Source organism: Pseudochaenichthys georgianus, chromosome 4, assembly GCF_902827115.2.
Source record: "Pseudochaenichthys georgianus chromosome 4, fPseGeo1.2, whole genome shotgun sequence".
NCBI lineage: Eukaryota > Metazoa > Chordata > Actinopteri > Perciformes > Channichthyidae > Pseudochaenichthys > Pseudochaenichthys georgianus.
Genome location: NC_047506.1, coordinates 22109994 through 22128334, shown reverse-complemented (window position 1 = coordinate 22128334; position 18341 = coordinate 22109994).

The window sequence follows — 18341 nt, the reverse complement described above, 5'->3', positions numbered from 1 at the left end:
TTGAACACACCATGTAAACATTCACAGTGCAGGGTGGAAAAAGTATGTGAACCCCTAGGCTAAAGACTTCTTCAAGAGCTAATTGGAGTCAGGAGTCAGCCAACCTGGATTCAAATCAATGAGACGAGATTGGAGGTGTTGGTTAAAGCTGCCCGCCCTATAAAGAATACACAACAGTTTTGAATTTGCTATTCTTAAGAAGCATTGCCAGATGTGAACCATGCCTCGCACAGAAGAGCTCTCAGAAGACCTACGATTAAGAATTGTTGACTTGCATAAAGCTGGAAAGGGTTACAAAAGTATCTCTAAAAGCCTTGATGTTCATCAGTCCACGGTAAGACACATTGTCTATAAATGGAGAAAGTTCAGCACTGTTGCTATACTCTCCCTAGGAGTGGCCGTCCTGTAAAGATGACTGCAAGAGCACAGCGCAGAATGCTCAATGAGGTGAAGAAGAATCCTAGAGTGTCAGCTAGAGACTTAAAGAAATCTCTGGCACATGCTAACATCTCTGTTGACGAATCTACGATACGTAAAACACTGAACAAGAATGGAGTTCATGGGAGGACACCACGGAGGAAGCCACTGCTGTCCAGAAAAAACATTGCTGCACGTTTGAAGTTTGCAAAAGAGCACCTGGATGTTCCACAGCACTACTGGCAACATATTCTGTGGACAGATGAAACCAAAGTTGAGTTGTTTGGAAGGAACACACAACGCTATGTGTAGAGAATCCAAAGGGTTAACATACTTTTTCTTGCAACTGTATGTGTTCCGGTTTTGCAAAAGCACCACAACTTTTGTCTAAGAAACTTGACCCCTACTTTCAAAGTATTTCAGGGTAAAAGGGCTTTCAGTCACAATCTGTTAAGTGTATTTTTCAATGTGTGTCATGCTGTTGGCTGTAGGTCATGCCATTTGTGGGTGAATAGCAGTACATACTGCCTGGAAGATCGGATCATTTATTTACGAGGCCTTTCTGTACATACAGGGTTTCCTGCCAGGGGAACGGGGATCTACCACAGATGGAGAGACAACATGTTCACAATCATTTTCAGAGGGAGCTTTATTAGAAGGGGGGGGGAATAGTATGTCATATTCTAGTAGATTTGAATGAAAAAAACATTTAAAACGTAACATTTAAATGTGAAATATGTTAATTTCACATTTAAATATGTTTAACCACAAAGCGTGTATATAACTTTTGTTTTGTCACAAAGTTAGATGCACCATTTTTACTTTGAATGGTATTGTATTTTTACTTCTGTCACTTATATACTAATAAAGGACTGGCTTATCTATAGCCAGTTGAGTAGCACTTGAAATGCTTGGCTCTATGAAACCTGATGTACTTATATGATTCTGTTTTCTTCAAGGTTGTGTCTTCCTGGTCGAATGTACTTATTGTAAGTCGCTTTGGATAAAAGCGTCAGCTAAATGCAATGTAATGTAATGTAATGAAATCCCTTTGAAAAGACCCTAAGCTTATTCAGACATATCAATAAGACATACTGTTCCACTGGGTGACATGTTCTGTAATTAAGGAAACAATGGTCACGAATATCAGGGTTCATACACTTTTTCACCAATGATTTTCAATGACTTTTCCATGACCTTTACCTAATTTTCCATGACCAAATTACTCTTTCTCAGCGGTGTGACGACCCCTGCCTTGTTATCTCTGGTATCTGTATGTTCCTTTAAGGTTTTCCCTTTGGTCTATCAGCTGGGATTGAGGACACCTGGCGGCTGGTACCAGAGGGTTAAAGGGCCTGAATGAGACCTGCAATCTCTCTCTGGCAGGAGGACGCAACGCGAAGAGCAGCCACGACCAGCTGACCTCTTGTTTCGTTGTTTGTTTCGCCTGTTTGTGTCCTTCAGCAGCAGTGAATAAACTCTCTTTTTCTATTCACGCCCTCGTTTTCTGTCGCCCGTTTGTTGTGGCTGAGAGCCAAGCCATGACAGCTGGGGGCTCGTCCACTTCTTTTTATCTGTGATACAGCAACGGATATAGGTGAGATTTGTGTTGGGAGTTGGTGCACGTGTATAAAGTTTGTTGGGAGCGCATTTGCAGTGCGGCTGGTTTCTTTGTTTCGGCTCGTTGTGGGAAGGACATTAGATTTCAGATTGTTGTTTGGGGGACTGATTTGATTACTTTGTGAGGCTTTGATTTGTTTGGTATTATATTTCGGGAGAGTGGTTGCTTCTAGTTGTTCTTAGCCATGGTCAGCTGTTTGTTTTGTTTTTTTCCTTTCTCTCTTGTGTGGGTTTGTTGGTGCGTTGCATGTGGAGCAGTGCGGAACGGTGCGGAGTTTTCCCTTGTAGGTTAAGCGGCGGTTCCCTTGGGATCATTGAGCGGGGTGTCTAGTGTTGCAGAGAAAGTGGTTGAAGCTTTGGCTTGGGAACATGGCCGTGGTCTCAGTAGTGTTGCTAGCTTAGTCGCTTTGCTGGATTACCGGTCTCCAGTGCATAAATACCCACCACAAGTAACTGCATGAAGACTAGGGAGGAGATTAGTCAATGGGATGGTGAGTTAGTGGGGAAACGTCCACTTTGGACGCATAATAAACGTGGTGGTATCTGTCCGGTTTGTTTTTGTTTTTGTTCTCTTTCGGTTTAAAGGTCCGGTGTTGTGTTCCGGTGAGGGGTCGGCGTAAATTAAGATGGCTGACGTAGCAACACACTCTCACTCCCTAAGCGTCCAGGAGCGAAGTTTGGTCAGTGTCCGTGGCGTCCAGTTGTGACACTCCTAGGCTCCTTCAGCGTCATAAAGGGACGCAAATAGCTTTCAACTGATTGCAATGTATTCCCATCTGCAGTGGGATTTGACGCTCATGGAAGCACGCATTCGTTTGTGTCGGCTGCCCTTAAAGGCAATGTGAGCGTCCATTCCCATTGGATAACGGAGAATTGTACACCCGGAAGTAAGTATTCCTCTTACTGTCGATTGATTTTACAGTGATATCTGCACTACTCATCGACTAAAAAACACCATATTATCCTTGTTAATTACACAACATTTATTGGTTTAAATTGTGTGCAATGCTGTTGTATTTTTCCCCTTCGATTCGGAGAAACAAATATTTTTTCTGAGTAAAGGATGGCAGAAGACACTACACTACCCAGAATCCCCAGCTATCGTTTGGACTACACCATGTGCTCTGTTTGACAAACCCCATTTTATTTTTTTTCACCATTCATTCCAATGGCTGGCGTCTGTCACATGATCTTCAAATTTCTCCCTGCAGAAAAAGAAAACATGGCCGAACTTCGTTTTATTCTCGGTGGAAAATGCCTATTTTAAAGTTAGTTTGGCTATTAAAATGCATTTTGATGCGAGAAATATGAGTTGTTATTTCAGATTATGTGTGCAGTGGATGTACATGATCTTTAGTTTGCTAGTTATTATGAAGATTACTTCAGGAAATCGCGACGTTTTCATTGTTACCAAGGTGGTTGCTAGGGACGCTGCTATCGATATTATTTCTGTTATGTTGTGTAACTGTTTAATGGTGTTATATTTATTGCTACCCCCTTCCCTGTCAATGTATAGTGTTGGTCCACAGCGCAAACATATTAGTTTAACAAAATCCGCATCTAAAGATAGCCTACGTTATTTTCCCCTGTACAATTCCAGTCTCACATCTCACAGCACATCGTCATTAACAAATACCGGAAACAGACCGAAAACATTTTAAATAAAATAATACTTTATTCTGAGTGTGCTTGCTTTTCTCTTTGAAAAGCCGCGTTCACACTGCGGTACTTTTCCCACAAAGGTTCATGCGAACTTAGTTCATGCGAACTCTTTAGTTCGCATGAACTAAGTACAGATCGCGTTCACACCAGAAAAAGTCCCTGGGGGTGGATTAGGCAAATGAAGCTGCTGACGTCACTTCTTCTTCTTCTGCTTTGGGTTTACTGGCAGGCCGCAAACCACTTCACGGCGTATACTGCCGCCCAAAGTCCCCGGCCGGAAGTCCCCGGAGTTGGGGACCGGTGAAGCCTTCCGAGTAAATCGCCAGAACGCCGACAACTCATCTCCACCGCTCCCATGTTTTATTTTGTGTTGCCATAAGTTAGTCTCTCTGCGTTTCTGCGCTGGGCTAATGCTAATGCTAATGCGAGGACAATAAAATGGCGGCTTCACAAAACTTTTTGGGAGTTTTACGGGGCGTGGTTTGCAATCCGCCCAGCCAATCGGGAATATAGCTCTTTTCTCAAAAAAGAGCCGTTCGAAAGTCCCTGCTCTCTAGCAGGGACTTTCGAGGTGGTAAAAAGGTTCGCATGAACTTCTTTTAGTACCGGCTCTTTTTGGTGTGAACGCGATCATGAACTAAGTTCGCATGAACCTTTGTGGGAAAAGTACCGCAGTGTGAACGCGGCTAAAGTCATCACATAACGGCATTGTAATACACGGTTCGGCTCCATTAAATATTACATATCTGCCGTAGTTCTGTATTTATAGAGCCCTGATGAGAACACTTCTAGACAAACACGAGGAACTGAAAACATGACGTGGATCATAAATATATCAGCCATTAAACATCTTACATTTCTTTTCACACAATACGTCTCCTTGCAGTATCAACACTAATTCGGCTGACTTTTATATTTGATCCAATTGGTAGATAGGCTGTATTTACACCATAAAGGTGCACAGCTGATATAAAGGGACACCTAGTGGTTAAAGCATGTTATTGAATTTCATTATTTTTATTATTAAATATTAATAGGATCCCTATAAAGTATATTCATTACTCGTTATTCTCTACTAATAGTTAATTAAAGACTGTATATAATGACTAATTTGCACATACCTTTCAAGATTTCAAGATTTTCTAAGGTTTATTGACATCATATAGGCCTACACAACTATGGTGTAGTTCTGCATTTAATGAAAAACTTGGGTCGCAGGTTCCTCAATAGTGCATTACAAGACATCTATCAATATTTGTGCATACCTCCAGCAATGTTAACTATGTTGAAGCACTTATTTTAACTGATATTATACATAATGTATTTTACCCTTATAAGATGTATGTAGATATTTCATCTCCGGCCTTGTCAGGTATTGAACAATCAATAAATAAAGAACACAGAATTGTTAAATATAAAACACAGAATTTGTGTGATTATACTAAATGATTTACAAATAAACACCACTGCATATTTACAACTGTTACACATGCTGATGTTCCAACTTGGGATCAATAAAGTATCAATAAAGTATATCTTATCTTAAGCTGATCGATGGCTACTGCCATATTTGCAAAATGTGCCTCTGAACCTTGACAAGTGCATGTTTCAGGCTTATCAATTAATGTAATGTAATGTAATGTTATCAATTAACAACAGGGGTCACAAACATAAGACCAGCTGTTAAATAAAGCTCTTCTGACCTTAGCTGGCATGTGTGTATATATAGTAATGCTGCCCATTATGTGCACAAGCAATTTTCACCCATTTATTAATTATATGTTTTAAATTTGAGTGTTTCCTATCCCCTAAACCTCCAGGGATGTTCACAGTTTAATACTGGCAACTTCTTATTATGGGAAATACGAAAACGTCTTTTAAAACTACAACTCCCAGTAGAGATGTGCCATAGATAGAGAACATGTTGCGAAACAGAATAGCCAGCATGTGTAGTTCTGGGGACGGGGTGGGGGAGGGGGGGGATGCGGTGGACCCGTTCAAATCCAGTTTTGGACAGTCTGCTGTGGTTCCATCCCATTTCAAGTGCTGTTCGAGAATCGGCGTAACCCTCGGAGCACACTCTCCAATCACAGAGCTTGAGGACTATCACGGGGTTTGTCAAACAGAGCACATGGTGTAGTCCAAACGATAGCTGGGGATTCTGGGTAGTGTAGTGTCTTCTGCCATCCTTTACTCAGAAAAAATATTTGTTTCTCCGAATCGAAGGGGAAAAATCCAAAAGCGTTGCACACAATTTAAACCAATCAATGTTGTGTAATTAACAAGGATAATCTGGTGTTTTTTAGTCGATGAGTAGTGCAGATATCACTGTAAAATCAATCGACAGTAAGAGGAATACTTACTTCCGGGTGTACAATTCTCTGTTATCCAATGGGAATGGATTGCCTTTAAGGGCAGCCGACACAAACGAATGCCGTGCTTCCATGAGCGTCAAATCCCGCCGCAGATGGGAATACATTGCAATCACTTGAAAGCTATTTGCGTCCCTTTATGGCTGAAGGAGCCTAGGAGCGTCACAACTGGACGCCACGGAAACTGACCAAACGTCGCTCCTGGACGCTTAGGGAGTGAGAGTGTGTTGGACGTAGAGGCATTTATTGAAACTCCGTCTCAGGAGTCTCTTGCCACTTTCTCAAGAGAGCAGCTGCTCTTAATTGTTGAGCATTTCTCTGTGTCTATTGTCGGTGATAGAAGGGTGAAAGACAACCTAAAAGACTCTATAGTGTCGACATTTAGTGAGACAGGAGTGTTTGCTGCAAAGGAAGAGGGGGTTTTGTTAAAACCTCTTTTTCAGGCTAGTGCACTTTCTTTTGAGCAGCAAATGTTGTTGTTGCAGCTGGAACATGACAGAGTAAAGTATGCGTTGGAAATTGAAAAGGAAATTGCAGTGGAGCGGACACGACAAGAAACTGAGATAGCCAAGTTAAAGTTGGAGGGACATCGTCTGTCTGTTCTTGGCGCGTTGTCCGGTGAGGGGCAGGGTGAACAGATGCTCAGGTCTCATCTATTTGATGTTAATAACCTGCGCTTGCTGTCTCACTTTAATGAAAGTGATCCCGACACGTTTTTTTTATTATTTGAACGTGTAGCTAGGGCTAGAGATTGGCCTGATGCGGACTGCGCTCTGATGCTTCAGTGTGTTCTCACAGGAAGAGCGCAGTCAGCATATTCCTCCTTATGTCTTGAGGATAGCTCTAGCTATAGTAAAATAAAATCGGCGGTGCTTAGAGCATATGAACTTGTGCCAGAGGCCTATCGACAGCATTTTAGGTCCTTTGAGCAAAAACAAGATCAAACATATGTGGAGATGGCGAGGGATTTGTCTGTTCATTTTAAGCGTTGGTTAACTGCTCTTGACGTCACTACTTTTGACGATTTGTGTGAGCTCATGACTTTGGAACAGTTCAAAAATATTCTTCCAGACAAGATTGCTATTTACATAAGAACACAGGGTCACTTCTGCGGCTGAAGCTGCTGTGGCAGCTGATGAGTTTGTGTTGCTTCATAAGAGCAGGTTCGGAGGGCGCTCTGGGGCCCTGGCTGTTTTTGAGGGAAGTAGAAAGGTTGGTTCATTTGGGATGGAGCCAAGGAACTTGGGTTTGGTCAAATCTGAGGGGGATAATAATGATATTTGCCACTACTGTCGCGAAAACGGCCATTGGAAGGCAGACTGTCCTGCGCTTAGAGCAAAATCTGAGGGAGGAAGATATTTTGTTGGGCCTGTTGCGTTGGCTGCTCCTGTGGAAAGCTGCTGTGTTGCCGATGTGCTTACATCCCACTTAGGTGGATCTGAGGTTTTGGCATCTTATGCTCCATTTATACGAGACGGCTTGGTGTCATTGGTAGGTAGTAATGTCAGAGTTCCAATCAAAATCTTGCGAGACTAAGGGGCTTTTGACTCCTATATTGTTGACTCTGTTTTGCCTCTGTTTTATGAAAGTGACACCCTTCTGAGTTGGGGAATGAGATTAAAAGTTATTCCTATTCCTGTTCATAGGATGTATATTGACTGTGGTCTTGTTAAGGGTGAGGTGGCTGTTGGTGTACGTCCAGCTTTGCCAATCGAGGGGATACAGTTCATCCTGGGCAACGGTTTGGCAGGTAGCAGAGTCTGGACTGATGTTCCCCATGTGCTTTTAGTGTGACTGGCGGTCCGATTGAGTCAAGGTCTGAGGAGAGCTCTACAGTATTGGCAGACGTCACGTCCTCTTGTGTGATCACTCGTGCTATGGACAAAAACATGTTTAGAAAACAGAAGACCACGCATTGTCCCACTAGTCAAAGTGGCGGCGGTGGCGTTGATGGTGGTCGTGGTGGCGTCAGCGTTGATGGTGGTCGTGGCGGCGGCAGCAGGGGTCGAGGAAGAGGCAAGGAAATGTCCTGCTATCGGTGTGGAGACCAAGGACACATGGCTCGTGACTGTGGGCATGCCAACGACCGGAAGTGCTATTCCTGCGGTGGGCTTGGTCACATCCAGAGACGTTGCAGTAGGGTGAAATGTTACAGGTGTGGCGACATTGGCCAAGTTGCGGTGCATTGCAGTAAAGCCAGTGAAACTAACTGCTACAACTGAGGAAGCATGGGCCGTGACGGTAATGTATTGTCTGTCATACTGTTTGATAAATCGTTCTCGCTCTGCCCATCCTTTTAAAGTGTGCTTCTCAGGTTGCTTACCTGTGTTGCTAAAGATGTGGCTGGGTGTGGGAGGAGCGGTTGGCAGTGTTAGGGTTGTATGTTGCAATTGTTGGTTTTGTTGGAAGTGGGGTGCCTTATGTCTTGTATTTTTGTTGTTCATTACTGGTGTTTTTTTTGTTTTGTCAGGGTTGGTGTGCCGGTGGTCCTGGGGACACCGACTTTAAGGGGGTGAGTGTGTTCCTTTAAGGTTTTCCCTTTGGTCTATCAGCTGGGATTGAGGACACCTGGCGGCCGGTACCAGAGGGTTAAAGGGCCTGAGTGAGACCTGCAATCTTTCTCTGGCAGGAGGACGCAACGCGAAGAGCAGCCACGACCCAACACACTCTCACTCCCTAAGCGTCCAGGAGCGACGTTTGGTCAGTGTCAGTGGCGTCCAGTTGTGACACTCCTAGGCTCCTTCAGCGTCATAAAGGGACCCAAATAGCTTTCAACTGATTGCAATGTATTCCCATCTGCGGCGGGATTTGACCCTCATGGAAGCATGGCATTCGTTTGTGTCGGCTGCCCTTAAAGGCAATGTGAGCGTCCATTCCCATTGGATAACGGAGAATTGTACACCCGGAAATAAGTATTCCTCTTACTGTCGATTGATTTTACAGTGATATCTGCACTACTCATCGACTAAAAAACACCATATTATCCTTGTTAATTACACAACATTGATTGGTTTAAATTGTGTGCAATGCTTTTGTATTTTTCCCCTTCGATTCAGAGAAACAAATATTTTTTCGGAGTAAAGGATGGCAGAAGACACTACACTACCCAGAATCCCCAGCTATCGTTTGGACTACACCATGTGCTCTGTTTGACAAACCCCGTTTTTTTTCACCATTCATTCCAATGGCTGGCGTCTATGTCACGTGATCTTCACATTTCTCCCTGCAGAAAAAGAAAACATGGCCGAACTTCGTTTTATTCTCGGTGGGAAATGCCTATTTTAAAGTTAGTTTGGCCATTAAAATGCGTTTTGATGTCATTTGATGCGAGAAATATGAGTTGTTATTTCAGATTATGTGTGCAGTGGATGTACATGAACTTTAGTTTGCTAGTTATTACGAAGATTACTTCAGGAAATCGCAATGTTTTCATTGTTACCAAGGTGGTTGCTAGGGACGTTGCTATTGATATTATTTCTGTTATGTTGTGTAACTGTTTAATGGTGTTATCTTTATTGCTACCCCCTTCCCTGTCAATGTATAGTGTTGGTCCACAGCAGTAGTTATAATGATACCGCTTTCGTCAAATTAGTATGCATAGAACGTGACAGGTGGACACGCCCCCAATTATGCAAATGAGCTACGTCTGTCTCCCATTGGCCAATGAGCTAAGTCCCGCCTCCCATTGTCCCGCCTCCCATTCTTTGATGTGTGTGTTATCAGATTGGAGTGAAAGGCCCCCCGGCGTAGTTCTTTGATGTACTGTATAAGTGCTCTCTTTGAGTTAAGGTATTTGACCCTTGCCCCTGAGAGTGGAGTAATTAGCCTTGTAATCAGATAGGTTTGAAATGCCCCAGGCAGTCCCTTTGTTGTATAGTTCTTTGATGTATTGATTAAGATAGTCTCTTTGAGTTAAGGTATTTGACCCCTGCCCCTGAGAGTTGAATAATTAGCCTTGCAATCAGATATGAATGAAAAGCCCCAGGCAGTCCCTTTTGTTGTCTAGTTCTTTGATGTATTGATTAAGTCAGTCTCTCTGACCCCTGCCCCTCAGAGCCCTTTGTTGTCTAATCTAATTAGCCTTTGATGTTTGCCCTTTGATGTGATGTGTTATAACAGGCAGGTGTGATTTCACATTGGTGAAAGCCTTTGATGTTAATCTCTGTATATGTGTGAGAATGCCTACCCTCCCAGCCTCCCCCCTTTGCCCCACCCCTCCCGAGGCTATGGCCAGAAGAGGAGTGTATAGAGATATGCTCAAACTAAATAAAAAAAAGACAGACATTTCCACTCACCAAGTCACCTTTCAAAAAAGAAAAATGGCCGAGAGACGTCTCGAATTGGGTTTAATTAGCCTGTGTGACAACTTGCAGCCACCCGTCCGAAGCGCCAGTACACCCGGAAGTAAGTATTCCTCTTACTGTCGATTGATTTTACAGTGATATCTGCACTACTCATCGACTAAAAAACACCAGATTATCCTTGTTAATTACACAACATTGATTGGTTTAAATTGTGTGCAATGCTTTTGTATTTTTCCTCTTCGATTCGGAGAAACAAATATTTTTTCTGAGTAAAGGATGGCAGAAGCCACTACACTACCCAGAATCCCCAGCTATCGTTTGGACTACACCATGTGCTCTGTTTGACAAACCCCGTGATAGTCCTCAAGCTCTGTGATTGGAGAGTGTGCCCCGAGGGTTACGCCGATTCTCGAACAGCACTTGAAATGGGATGGAACCACAGCAGACTGTCCAAAACTGGATTTGAACCGGTCCACCGCGTTCCCCCCTCCCCCCCTCCCCCACCCCGTCCCCAGAACTACACATGCTGGCTATTCTGTTTTGCAACATGTTCTCTATCTATGACACGTCTCTACTGGGAGTTGTAGTTTTAAAAGACGTTTTCGTATTTCGCATAATAAGAAGTTGCCAGTATTAAACTGTGTACATCCCTGGAGGTTTAGGGGATAGGAAACACTTAAATTTAAAACATATAATTAATAAATGGGTGAAAATTGCTTGTGCCCATAATGGGCAGCATTACTATATATACACACATGCCAGCTAAGGTCAGAAGAGCTTTATTTAACAGCTGGTCTTATGTTTGTGACCCCTGTTGTTAATTGATAACATTACATTACATTAATTGATAAGCCTGAAACATGCACTTGTCAAGGTTCAGAGGCACATTTTGCAAATATGGCAGTCGCCATCGATCAGCTTAAGATAAGATATACTTGATTGGTCCCAAGTTGGAACATTTGCGTTACATCAGCATGTGTAACAGTTGTAAATATGCAGTGGTGTTTATTTGTAAATCATTTAGTATAATCACACAAATTCTGTGTTTTATATTTAACAATTCTGTGTTCTTTATTTATTGATTGTTCAATACCTGACAAGGCCGGAGATGAAATATCTACATACATCTTATAAGAGTATAATACATTATGTATAATATCAGTTAAAATAAGTGCTTCAACATAGTTAACATTGCTGGAGGTATGCACTAATATTGATAGATGTCTTGTAATGCACTATTGAGGAACCTGCAACCCAAGTTTTTCATTCAGTGCAGAACTACACCATAGTTGTGTAGGCCTATATGATATGTCAATAAACCTTAGAAAATCTTGAAATCTTGAAAGGGATGTGCAAAATAGTCATTATATACAGTTTTTAATTAACTATTAGTAGAGAATAACGAGTAATGAATATACTTTATAGGGATCCTATTAATATCTAATAATACAAATAATGAAATTCAATAACATGCTTTAACCACTAGGTGTCCCTTTATATCAGCTGTGCACCTTTATGGTGTAAATACAGCCTATCTACCAATTGGATCAAATATAAAAGTCAGCCGAATTAGTGTTGATACTGCAAGGAGACGTATTGTGTGAAAAGAAATGTAAGATGTTGTTTAATGGCTGATATGTTTATGATCCACGTCACATTTTCAGTTCCTCATGTTTGTCTAGAAGTCTTCTCATCAGGGCTCTATAAATACAGAACTACGGCAGATATGTAATATTTAATGCAGCCGAACCGTGTATTACAATGCTTATTATGTGATGACTTTCAAAGAGAAAAGCAAGCACACTCGGAATAAAGTATTATTTTATTTTTTTTAAATGTTTTCGGTCTGTTTCCGGTATTTGTTAATGACGATGTGCTGTGAGATGTGAGACTGGAATTGCATAGGGAAAAATAACGTAGGCTATCTTTAGATGCGGATTTTGTTAAACTAATATGTTTGCGCTGTGAGTAGTTATAATGATACCGCTTTCGTCAAATTAGTATGCATAGAAAGTGACAGGTGGACATGCCCCCAATTATGAAAATGAGCTAAGTCCGTCTCCCATTGGCCAATGAGCTAAGTCCCGCCTCCCATTGTCCGGCCTCCCAGTCTTTGATGTGTGTGTTATCAGTCCCTTTGTTGTATAGTTATTTGATGTATTGATTAAGATAGTCTCTTTGAGTTAAGGTATTTGACCCCTGCCCCTGAGAGTTGAATAATTAGCCTTGCAATCAGATATGAATGAAAAGCCCCAGGCAGTCTCTTTTGTTGTCTAGTTCTTTGATGTATTGATTAAGTCAGTCTCTCTGACCCCTGCCCCTCATAGCCCTTTGTTGTCTAATCTAATTAGCCTTTGATGTTTGCCCTTTGATGTGATGTGTTATAACAGGCAGGTGTGATTTCACATTGGTGAAAGCCTCTGATGTTAATCTCTGTATATCTTTTGAAGCTATGTGTGAGAATGCCTACCCTCCCAGCCTCCCCCCTCTGCCCCACCCCTCCTGAGGCTATGGCCAGCAGAGGAGTGTATAGAGATATGCTCAAACTAAATTAAAAAAAGACAGACATTTCCACTCACCAAGTCACCTTTCAAAAAAGAAAAATGGCCGAGAGACGTCTCGAATTGGGTTTAATTAGCCTGTGTGACAACTTGCAGCCACCCGTCCGAAGCGCCAGTCAAGAAACGAATGCAGTATCTGGGCCGGGTTCAGAGTACAGCCAAAAGATCTGTGCACAAACTTATCTCGCGCCCTCTTTTGGTCATGTGCGCGTTTGTGTGTGTTGGAGGAGGGACTCTGTGAGGAAGTGACAGATGTCCCCCCCCCGGTTGTGTACTTTCAAATTCTAGCTCACTCGAGATGGTTTATCCAAAATGACCTACCCCTACCTTTAAGAACAATTCACACTGCCCAAGTAGATGTTTAGGACTCTCTTGGAAGTATACGAATGCAGTATATGTTTTACAAAGGGGGTATTCATGTTATTTTTAAAAGATCTTATTTAGGTTTTTTAATAGTGATACCTGAGGATATTCTCTTTTTTAATTGTAGGGACTGTGAACTAATGTGTAATTAATTTTTTACTAACTATAAGAAAAGTCTCTCTGAAGAGGGGGAAATAATAAAACAATTGTAAAAACATGATCTTTGTCTTTTTATAATTATTTTACACCACTATAAGGAAACCCAATATTAAGTTGTGTGAGGTTGTACTAGGGATAATATTAGAATTTTGCTGTACCCATAAAAGAGAAGTATCTTTAAAAAAAGTGTTTCTGCTCCATTTCACTCCATGAAGCCTCCAGCTTGTACAAGGGCTCCGCCTCCACTCAACATAACATGTCCCGCCCTCCTCACCAGAACATTTAAAAGTAAGGGGATGGAAATAGATGAAAATAAATACGCTCAATTTAAATAACAGGCCAGTCATTTCCACTCACCAAGTCACCTTTCAAAAAAGAAAAATGGCCAAGAGAAGCATAGATATGGGTTTAATCAGCGAGACGCCTGTGACCCCGCAGTGTTAAAGCGACACTGACCTCAACAGATTGGGCTGTGTTAACTCTGGTGTCTTCCAGAGATCTCCAAGCAACCACTGTATCGGAAGAAGTAGTGCATCAAGAAACCATAGTGGAACCAGCGGTGTACAAGATATTTGTAAAGAAAAGCAAAGAAACACAGACAGCATGCGAGATCAAAGAAGAATTTTCACCGCCACCACTCAATGTGGAGGAAGAATGAGTTATTCCCCCGCTGCCAGAAGTGAGAAGAGTCCTGACAAGCACCGTCTGGGAAACTAAAAGCGGACCATCGGGGCGATGGTATTACCGCGCAAGCCGTTTGGTGACGCTGGGGAAGGACCCCTCTGATGATTTTGTTTTGGAGTATTTCAACTCTACATTTTCAGACATCCTTGCGGGTGCCTCTGACTGCTTGGCTGAAAATGATTGATGGAGAAGCTACAATGCTTAAATAACTTTTTAAACAGAGTCAGACATCGATGGACATTATACTGGTGAAAAAGACTCTCACCTTTACAGAGGACTCCGCCTCCCACTCAACATAACAAGTCACACCCTCCTCACGGATCATTTTAAACTAAGGACCCTTCAAAGAAAAGCATTTTTGTTTTCTACCTATGTAAAAACAGTGTCGGGGTTGTCTCTGTATCAAGATAATGTGTTTAAAAATGAATTTTGTGAAAAATACCAACTGTGTTCTAGACAAACATGAGGAACTGAAAATGTGACGTGGATCATAAACATATCAGCCATTAAACAACATCTTACATTTCTTTTCACACAATACGTCTCCTTGCAGTATCAACACTAATTCGGCTGACTTTTATATTTGATCCAATTGGTAGATAGGCTGTATTTACACCATAAAGGTGCACAGCTGATATAAAGGGACACCTAGTGGTTAAAGCATGTTATTGAATTTCATTATTTGTATTATTAGATATTAATAGGATCCCTATAAAGTATATTCATTACTCGTTATTCTCTACTAATAGTTAATTAAAAACTGTATATAATGACTATTTTGCACATCCCTTTCAAGATTTCAAGATTTTCTAAGGTTTATTGACATATCATATAGGCCTACACAACTATGGTGTAGTTCTGCATTGAATCAAAAACTTGGGTCGCAGGTTCCTCAATAGTGCATTACAAGACATCTATCAATATTAGTGCATACCTCCAGCAATGTTAACTATGTTGAAGCACTTATTTTAACTGATATTATACATAATGTATTATACTCTTATAAGATGTATGTAGACGCGGTGGACCCGTTCAAATCCAGTTTTGGACAGTCTGCTGTGGTTCCATCCCATTTCAAGTGCTGTTCGAGAATCGGCGTAACCCTCGGAGCACACTCACCAATCACAGAGCTTGAGGACTATCACGGTGTTTGTCAAACAGAGCACATGGTGTAGTCCAAACGATAGCTGGGGATTCTGGGTAGTGTAGTGTCTTCTGCCATCCTTTACTCAGAAAAAATATTTGTTTCTCCGAATCGAAGGGGAAAAATACAAAAGTATTGCACACAATTTAAACCAATCAATGTTGTGTAATTAACAAGGATAATCTGGTGTTTTTTAGTCGATGAGTAGTGCAGATATCACTGTAAAATCAATCGACAGTAAGAGGAATACTTACTTCTGGGTGTACAATTCTCCGTTATTCAATGGGAATGGACGCTCACATTACCTTTAAGGGCAGCCGACACAAACATATGCCGTGCTTCCATGAGCGTCAAATCCCGCCGCAGATGGGAATACATTGCAATCGGTTGAAAGCTATTTGCGTCCCTTTATGACGCTGAAGGAGCCTAGGAGCGTCACAACTGGACGCCACGGACACTGACCAAACGTCGCTCCTGGATGCTTAGGGAGTGAAAGTGTGTTGCCACGACCAGCTGACCTCTTGTTTCGTCGTTTGTTTTCGCCTGTTTGTGTCCTTCAGCAGCAGTGAATAAACTCTTTTTCTATTCACGCCCTCGTTTTCTGTCGCGCGTTTGTTGTGGCTGAGAGCCAAGCCATGACAGCGGTACTATTGAAAATGGTTTATTTTAACATGGAACAGGAAAATAAGGTCTGCATATGAAACATGTTGTGCCTATCTAAAACAAATCCAATAGTAGGCTTACTAGCTTCTACACACTAAAGCAAATAAAATCTCTCAGCAGCAAAATACCATTACTATACGACACAGTATGTATTATCATTATAGTATTACTATTTCGGCGATTAGCTAAAATATGAATTATATTTTATGCAACTTTAGTTACAATTCCATGACTTTTCCAAAACTTTGGGAAAAATATTGTTTTCCATAACTTTTCCAGGGCCTGGAATTTGCATTTTGAATTTCCATGACTTTTCCAGGTTTTTAATGACCGTAAGAACCCTGGATATATAGTGGTGTCATGATTTTTGAAAAAATATGGATGTATTTTGGTTTAATGTGTACTTAATGTTTCAAGCCCAAATTAATTGCAGGTTTCTGTATGCAGTACCAGTATTGTCTCTTTTTATTGTACCTTAGAACAGAATATATTTACAGTATATAACTATATGTGTGCTGTTATTGTTCCTAAGTGAGTCGGCGCAGGCTAATCCTTTGTAAAATCTCTCTTCCCTCTAATTTGTGTAATATTCTGACCAAACTAATGTATTATTTGCTTGGAACAATCTTCAGCAAGAATTGAAACTGAGCAATCTTATTCCTCTGCATGTTTTTAAAGCTAGGCTAAATGAAATGCTTGCTGATACAATGGGCACTTGTCAATGTCTATAACTATGTATCCTGTAAATATAATGTATAATGTCCTTTATTGTTTTATGTTTCATGTGGAACCTATATGCTGCAGGTCTCCCTTGAAAAAGAGATCTATGATCTCAATGGGACTAATCTGGTTAAATAAAGGTTTGAAATGAAATGAATTTGATCATATTTGGCAAACTTTGATAATTGTTCTGCGGATTGGCACACAGAGTTGATTATAGTTGGATTCTTGATAACATAGGGAACAACCAAAGAACTCATGTGTTCTTTGTTTGTGTTGTGTTTGTAGTATATAGAAGGAGTTATTTGCATCTGATTTTGCAAGGTCAGTCTTTAAACCTTTCATCTGATCGTATCTTTTGTGATATCACATTTGAATAATGAATTATAGACTGGGTAGGTGGCTATCTCTGTCTATTTCAAGAGAAGGTCATAGAGTGAGGCTAAGTAAACAGTTTCTCCTTGAGGTGAAAATGGAGAGGCGCCTGCCGGGGTCTCAGTTTAATGAGCATCAGCTGGGAAGTAGTTCAGCACTTTGGATAGCTGAAGGAGAGAAGCAACTCTTTCCTCATGGCTCTGTCAGTCCGCCTGTCCAAACGTCCCATAAACCTTATCAGTTTGTCTGCGTTCATTCATACCTCTCGACATGGCCCTGTCTGTCTCTTTTTCACTATTCTCTTGATCTCTGCTTTTCTCCCTCTTCTTAACCAACTGTCTGCTGCTACCTGCCAGGGAAACGCTGTGAATTAGAGCACTGAGCTCGAGTCCAAGCACCCTCGGGTCTTTTCAGTCAGTCTTCTCTCTGCCAACTAGTACAGCAGACATGCACAAGCTGCATATTTTGTGCAGTCCAGAGTAACAGTTTCCCAAATGCATCTAAGCAGTATGATCATTTTAAGTCTTGCATGAAAGCAATTTAGAGCCCATTAAAATCAGACAATGAAAATGTCAGACAATGCTTTTCAACGCATCATGTGGGTTTTACTGAAAATATGTGAACATGTGCAAAAAGTGACAGAACTTGAATCTAACAGCAAAATCTCCTTGGAGGAAGTTTGTTGAGAAATGTGATGTTCTGCTCAAAGATACAACTTTACAGTATTACAAACTGAAATCTGGGCCTTTTTAGAAGGACCAAAAAAAGAAAAAGAAACATGAGTTATGCTAGGGTTAATTGAATTCATGTTAAAGTATGCAAAATTCTCATTACTGATTCACTTACTGGCCACAAAAAAGTGACCTCCCTGAAGCACCGGTGAACAGGGATGCGTCTGACCATTGTAATTAGGACATGAATTGGGCAGGGACCTAATATGCACGTTCTCCTGTGGGTTCAGGTCAGCAGTTTTTACTAGGTCACAATTTCCTTAATCGTTTCTATGCTAGAAGAAAAAGGAAGCAACACCACCAGACTCCATATGTGATCATTTATGATAGCACAGCACCAGCTCATGAATGTAGAGAGAACCTACAATCCATTTTTCCAGGATTTACAGAGCGAGATGTCGATAATCACACTGCACTATCATACTGGATATGCACACGTGTATATGATCTCTGTCAACTCCCACGCGCAATCAACCACTTTTCCATAGGGTTCAAACCCGCCCTTGCGATCCTCACGCCTACTGAGCTCTGCCCACCCACACCATCACACTCTCAGTCCCAGCAAG